General features: G+C 39.5%; 1 non-coding gene across 1 annotated transcript; it reads right to left on the bottom strand.

Moving 5' to 3' along the window:
* Positions 1–2,781: 2,781 nt before the first annotated feature.
* Positions 2,782–2,900, bottom strand: LOC131933631 (5S ribosomal RNA). Its single transcript, XR_009385101.1, has one exon. It is a non-coding gene; the product is annotated as a 5S ribosomal RNA (ribosomal RNA).
* Positions 2,901–8,244: the final 5,344 nt, after the last annotated feature.

Below are 8,244 nucleotides of genomic sequence, written 5' to 3' on the forward strand. Positions count from 1 at the left end.
CTTGTCTACAAGAAATAAGGGTGGTCGTTATTTTAAAATTCTATTCTTTAACCCACCGCTAGTCTACCATTTTTATTTTATATCTTCTTGTTTTTAAAAACAATATGTTTGATTACAATCCTTCCCCCTCATTTATTTACACACTATTATTACCGCCGATCGAGCGGGCGAATTGGGTAAGAATTGGGTCAGAATATCTACATAGGTCTATAGACTAGGTCTAGATCTAGATTGTTTCATGCAGTCTATGTTGGGTTCTTTTCTAATCACTCACACACATTCATAATTCATTGAAGAGGACAGAAGCAAACACACCGTTACCCATGACAAGCGGCACAACCAAGGATTTCATTTGAACGAAGAATATTTTGTGTTATCGGCCCTGTCTGCTATTAATAGATCGCTCGGCTGGATACCGAGCGATCTAAAAATAATCTGCTAGGTATGTCGACGCTGTCTCAACGTTGTGTGGCTGCTTCTGGCCAATCAGCGTTGTTAAACTCGTACTCGTCCAATGGGAGAGCTTCGTTGCGCTAAGGGTTTGGCGGACGGTTATAAAAGGACCAGCAGCGCTGGGCTGCCACATTTCTTAAACTGACTATCATCCAGTTGAGATACCGCCATGGCAGAACAAAACAAACCGCCCGTAAATCCACCGGAGGCAAAGCCCCACGTAAACAGCTGGCCACCAAAGCCGCCAGAAAGTCAGCACCAGCCACCGGCGGTGTTAAGAAGCCCCATCGTTACAGGCCTGGAACCGTCGCCCTGAGAGAAATCCGTCGTTACCAGAAGAGCACTGAGCTGCTCATTCGCAAGCTGCCATTCCAGCGCTGGTCAGAGAAATCGCCCAGGACTTCAAGACTGACCTTCGCTTCCAGAGCTCCGCTGTCATGGCCCTGCAGGAGGCTAGCGAGGCTTACCTCGTCGGTCTGTTTGAAGACACCAACCTGTGCGCCATCCACGCCAAGCGTGTCACCATCATGCCCAAGGACATCCAGCTAGCCAGACGTATCCGTGGTGAGCGTGCTTAAGAGGTTTCTTTTAAGCCAAACCACCACCCCCTGTCCTCAACCAAGGTCCTTTTTAGGACCACCTGACAACGTTCAGATTAGCAGTGAAGGTCCCCCACCTCACGAGTTTCCACCCACCCACCACTACACCCCCTGCCCATGTCTGCACTCTACTACTACTACTACATCTATTAGTATTATTCTGGGGGATGCGGGAGATAGGTTCTATTCATTTATCTCTTTAATTCAACTCACACATCACATTGCTATTTGAATTCGTGTATGCATGCTGTTGATATTGTTTTATTTATCTCAAATGTGAAGAAAGGAGAGAATAAATTTTATATTTTTCTTTCACCCACCACCCACCACCCTATCCATTGCTTTTTTAAAATATATAAAAAAGAAAAACCCTTTAGGGTTAGAGCTAGATATCTAGATCTTAATCGGAGAGCAGAAATTATTCTTAACGACTACACGCCATAGATTATTTAATTATTAGAAGCCTAACTAACCTATTCGTTTCACGATGTAAACAAACCACTGCGAGTACGGAGCGGAGTACGAGAATATTATTTCGTTCGTACTCGACCAATCAGCGTTCGAGATTCTCTCGTACTCGCATAATGAGCTCGCTCGTACTCGCATAATTAGGTGTAGGGAAATATTTCAGTTTTATTCGCACAAAACGGTGAAAATAACGTCTAATACCATATTTTAACATGACAAACGTGGATCTTTTCTATGCCTACACGTGTGGGCAATGAAACTCTTTATTTTTTATCCAAGGGTCGCATAGCAGAATAGGTGAAAAAATGACTTTGAAAACGACACCGTTAGCCGACAAGCCAGCAACATTCCAGTCGACACGGCAAGCTGCTTTTTCATTGGCTGGCTCATTCGCCGACCGCTTTTGGTTGGGCGGTGTCCGCCATATTGAACGAACTCGAGCCCAGGACCGTATATAAGGAGCGAGTTTCTCTGCAGACGGCGGTTTTTCGAACACTCGTTCATCAACAAAGAAAAAAAATTCAATATGTCTGGCCGAGGCAAGGGTGGTAAGGGACTCGGCAAAGGAGGCGCCAAGCGTCACAGGAAGGTGTTGCGTGATAACATCCAAGGTATCACCAAGCCAGCCATCCGTCGTCTTGCTCGCAGAGGTGGTGTCAAACGTATCTCTGGTCTGATCTACGAAGAAACCAGAGGTGTCCTCAAGGTGTTCCTTGAAAATGTCATCCGTGATGCCGTCACCTACACTGAGCACGCCAAGAGGAAGACCGTCACTGCTATGGATGTCGTCTATGCTCTGAAACGTCAAGGTCGCACCCTGTACGGCTTCGGCGGTTAAACTCAACCCAGGACCACCCATTTGTTCTACCCATCCGGCCCTTATTAGGGCCACCCATACGTTTCCGAATTAGCTCGAGTGGTTGTAACCCCTACACGAATGTTTTCCATACCTACCCCTTACTTACTGAGTTACTTCTTCCTCCTTATTACTTAGGTTTGATTGTACAATTATTTGGTTGTAGCCTACTTAGTTTATTTATTTAATTTGGGCAGAGTGGTCATCTTTCCTTTGGTTTTTAAGGGGTTTGTTTCATGGGTGGGGAGGGTCGAGGTAGCCTACCGTGAAGGCACAAAAGAAACAAACAAAAAATATTTCGATATTACAAAAGTGTTCACAGGTATGTGGTGAACTTAGGAAAGAGTACAGGTGGTAAGAATAGGTGTCCAGTGGGGTAAAAACAAAAGACAAAAGATGAAAAAAAGTCTACAACACGTGGTGTTCCCAAGCGGTCACCCATCTAAGTACTAACCACGCCCGACGTTGCTTGACTGCGGTGATCGGACGAGAACCGGTATTTTCAACGTGGTATGGCCGTAGACATCGGTGTGAGAAAATTGGGGCTTATAAATATACTCAAACGAAATCAGCAGTTATTCGTCCTTTTCTGGCTACAATAATGATTTCACTGCTTTCCTCATATTATTTCAATAATAAAAAACGCCCTAAATCGCCACAAAAGCGAAACATTGTTTTAATATCGAATACTATGTGCCTTTTTTTCCCTCTACAGCCATTGGTCGCTATTTTTAACCTGAGGCGGTAACCACCGGTAGACTTCCCTGAGCTACTAATTTTCGAGCATCGCGCGTTGTAAAATACAAAATAAATACATTTTCCCCATTTTCCTTGACTAAAATCAGAAAACCAGGTGCCCCCTGCATCCGACCTGTCCTTTAACTATCGCTTTCATGTGAAATGATCTATCGGAAAGGCGATACTTTAACTTTTTTGGGTCTCCCGCTCACTCACTCCTTCCGAAACATTCTGCACGAATTCATTCAATTTTAATCCAACTCATCACATAGATCTAGATCTAGCCGCCTACAAGTCTACTAATTTAATGTTTGAGAAATAGTTCAATGCTTTTCATTTATTAATTATTCTTTTAACCTTTTCCCACGACAACTGGCACATTTATTTTCAGTCTATTAATATTCTGGCTTTATTTTAAAACACGCAACTAGGCGTCGATCTAGAATTCTAGATCTAACGCTCTAGCTTAACTAAAATAATATAAACAGGAGGGTGGATCTATTCAAAATACTGTTTCAAAAATTACAATAATAATTTCACGGTGAAAAAAAAAAGGCAGGCGATCCATGGTAAATTAAATGCTAATTAAGGATGTTGCTTAAAAGGTTAGGTTGGCCTGGGACGCCAGTATTTCTCTAGAGTCTAGATCTAGAATTTCTAGATTCTGTAGGAATGAGTAGCCTAGGTATTAATAATTGAATGCATTAGTAATTATTAGTAGCTAACATAAGATTTAGTTCAGTAAAAACTAATAGATCTAGATTTTAGGTCCAATGTTGGCTATCAGACTTGATGCTTGATTGTAATGATTATTAGGTTTGAGCAATTAATTTTTTTAAACATTTTTTTAATTATTAGTATTAGTGAGAAGTCATCATTAGTGGGAGTAAATTTACTTCTTTCCAGTCTGGTTCTGGGTTTCCTTGTAGCCTATATAATCTAGATCTAGTTGGTGATAATATTAATAAATATTGTTTCCCATTTTAAATACTCAGGCGGTTTGTTTGAAAGTCTGACCGCAGCTCCATATTCATTGACTGTCGAAGCACCGCATAAAATGAATTAGCTTATATCCAGGGCTGGCCTGGTCTGCCTGTTATTGTGACTGAATTGTCCTACAGACAAGACCTGAAGAAGCTCTCGTTAAGTAATAAGTGTACAGCTTGCTTTTAGCCTGGCGCGGGGATCTTTCACCGGCCACTTTAACATTCTGCGACAGGGCAGGCCTTTACTTTAAGCTTTAATCTTAGCTGGTTCCGCTTTAACACAGGGTATTCTTTTGTCTTTAAGTATACCGCTTTCTTTTATCAGCCTGTAAACCCTGTGTCGGCTACCGGTATCTCATCCGCCAGGGCAAAACAATTTCCAGTTTTTAAATTAAGCTGGTGTCATTTTTAAAACCAATGATTAGGATTTTGGCACAATGCTTATTTTTCTATATACACAAGATGAATTTCACATCATTTTCTGATTTCAGTTTAAGTTTGAAAGCATGTAAAATGTCAATTTGTCCTGCTATGTGATTTTTCTTCATTTATTTTTTGCTAACCCATGGCATCACATTATGAAGGCTCTACTAATATCTTTAGGCTGGGGCCAGTACCTTAACCGACTGTCGTCAAATGAAAAAACTGACAGAAGAGCGCAATTTAATACACACAACAGATATATATGTATCCGAACAAACAAATAAATATATTGGAACATATATACATACCTTTATATATACACACTGATATATACATATATATATATATTTACATAATAAATACATTATATATGAAATATCTATATATATAATTTATTTATTTATACATATATATATATATATATATATATATATTTGTATTATATCCTTATATATTATGAATATATATATTAATTCTTATATGATATATATTTGTAAATATAAATTATATATATGTGTGTATATATATATCCTTCTGTTTGCTGGGGTAGAAAAAAAAAACTTATAATTATAATATTCTGAAGGATATTATTTTACTTGAGCGTCTTTCGTCTACACTCAAATATATATATTTGAATATACATTCAAATATATATTCAATGAATATACATTTAGACACATGTAATATATATATATATATATATATATATATATATACTATATATATATATATATATATATATATATATATACACAAAACATGCATATATATACATACGTATATATAGACATATATACAATATTCGTCTATTCAATATTTTTACATTATATATATATATATATATATATATATATATATATATATATATATATATATATATATATTTATATATATATATATATATATTTATATATATTAAAAAAAATATACATATATGAAATACTTTTTACACATATTTATTTATGTTTCTATAATATATGGAAGGATATTAATTTACTCAAGTGTCTGCCTTGGGTGTTTATATAAAAAGAGAAGGGTTGAACTAATGAGAGGAATAAAAAAAATCTTTATATTCAATCTTATTTATTTATTTTGTATATGTTATAGACTGGCATACATTTTTTTCTCTCTGGTTTATGTGAAAGGAGCTTGCAGGGAGATTCAAATTATTATTTTTTGCATTGAAATTCATTCTTTATTAATCACAGCTATGTTGCAGGCATATAAATACTTCCCTTTGGGCTCAAGTTGCTTTGAAAGAATCCTTGTCAGTATAGAACTAGTACCAGGACCATAAATGTATGCCCCAGGGCAAATGTTAAGAAAACCTCATCATTTTACAACTCCAACTGACCAAGGACTTAAGAAATGATGCTTCTGCGCAAACTTTCTCGTCAGCCGGTAAGAGATCAACCTCCTTTTGATTGTTTAAATTTTAATCTGTGCTGAAATCATTGTGCGGGCTGGCAAAGAAAACCATGAACTTCTTGAAAGCTGTGTACTTGAGCTCATGTTATTTTTTATTTTCTGTAATTTGAAAAAAAAAAAAGTATATATATGATAATAAAAAAAAAAGTTCAGAGTATTTAATTGTTGTTTTGTCTTGTTAAAGAGAATGTATGTTGTGCAGAAGTGTAACCAACTCATTTTCAAGCCAGGACTAGCAAAAGACAAAACAAAAAGAATCATATGATATGATGGTAGTAGGAAAAAAATAAATCAGTGAACAAATGGTGGCAGATGCATGCCTTAGCAATCTGACATGGTAGCTTTAATGAAAGAAAAACAAAAATAATAAAAACACCAAAAGCCACATTCACACAGTTATGTTCAACATATATAATGAAGACAGAAAAAAACCAACCCACCAGAATGGATGTATTGTAATGAAAATGGCAGTTAGCACTGGTGATAAGAATCAAAGTGTTGGCTAATAATTCCTATTACAACAGCCAGCCTTATAATTCTGAATTAAAACTATTAAATCCCATTCATCCCTTGGATCTATGCCAAACAACACACAATAAATGATATGCATAGAGGTGTGCTGATGCCCTGTGTGAGATGCAGAATGAAATAGTGTTTTTTAAAAAAAGGAGCCACCCAGTAATAAGTATGTGGCCTTTTTATGTCTAGTTTAAAGGATAGAATTAGCATGAAATGTGTTAAGAGAATAGTGTGTGCAGTTGTTGGGATAGGCATATTACTATGCAGGCCTATGTATTATGTATGTATATCTATCTCTACTTATTAAAGAAAAGAATGACTAAACAAAAAACAACTGTAACATGGCAGCTACACAGAGTGGGTGGGTAGGTGGATAAGGGAGGGAAAACTCGTTCAATGTAAACCAAACCGAGCTAATTGGGAATGGGTGGAGGCCCTGAAAAGGGCCGAGTAGTAGAGCCACACAACAAGCAAGCCAGGTGGTTGTTTGCTGTTGTGTTTATTTGCTGGTGGTGTACTTGGTGACAGCCTTGGTGCCTTCACTGACGGCGTGTTTGGCCAGCTCACCGGGCAGGAGGAGACGGACAGCGGTCTGGATCTCCCTGGAGGTGATGGTGCTGCGCTTGTTGTAGTGGGCCAAGACGGCTGGCTTCAGCTGAAATGCGCTCAAAGATGTCGTTGACGAAGGAGTTCATGATGGACATGGCCTTGGAGGAAATGCCAGTGTCAGGGTGCACCTGCTTCAAGACTTTGTAAATGTAGATGCTGTAGCTTTCCTTTCTCCTCCTCTTCTTTTTCTTGTCACCGGTGCGTACGGCTTTAGCCTTACCGGCCTTCTTGGCTCCCTTGGAAGAAACTTTAGGTGGCATGTTGTTTTCTTTTCAACGGCTTGAACAGAAATGAGGCGAACCCACCGCCGGCCGCCCTTTTATATGAAACGGCGAGGAAATTTGGAGAGTACGAGTACGAGTACGAACGCCAAGCCGCTACGCAGCCAATCAGAACGCTCGCTTGGTGACGAACGGATTTCCTCGCCGTTTCGTATAAAAGGGCCGATCTCGCCGTTAAGTCTTCATTCATAGCCTACAGCCGCAATCGCTGTGTCGCTATACTCTTCTCGCTCCTAACCAACTCACAATGTCCGGACGTGGTAAAGGCGGTAAAGTCAAGGGAAAGTCCAAGTCTCGCTCCTCCAGGGCAGGCCTTCAATTCCCAGTCGGACGTATTCATCGTCTGTTGAGGAAAGGAAACTATGCTGAGCGTGTCGGTGCTGGTGCCCCAGTCTACCTAGCCGCCGTCCTCGAGTATTTGGCCGCTGAAGTGCTCGAGTTGGCCGGCAACGCTGCCAGAGACAACAAGAAGACAAGAATCATTCCTCGTCACCTCCAGCTGGCCATCCGTAACGACGAAGAGTTGAACAAACTTTTGTCGGGTGTCACCATCGCCCAGGGTGGTGTCCTCCCCAACATCCAGGCCGTGCTTCTGCCCAAGAAGTCACAGAAGACACCCGGTGGCAAGAGCTAAACAGTGTCACCCTGCTGCCCACTGTCCACCTAGCCTACTACTGTCCTTTTCAGGACAACCAAAGTTTACCCAATTAGCTTTCGTTGTGTGTCATGAACAAAAATCGAGTTTTCCAAACCCTACCCTACCCTACTTGTTTCAAACTGTATTAATAACGCATCAATATGTCACTCACTAGCAGTATGAGATCATTATTATAGATGTATAATACTTACACTGGTTTACACGAGCAGAACAGGGAGGGGGCGGT

Source organism: Physella acuta, unplaced genomic scaffold (genome assembly GCF_028476545.2).
Source record: "Physella acuta isolate Inbredline_101_S28 unplaced genomic scaffold, ASM2847654v3 ptg002588l, whole genome shotgun sequence".
Classification (NCBI taxonomy): Eukaryota; Metazoa; Mollusca; class Gastropoda; family Physidae; genus Physella; species Physella acuta.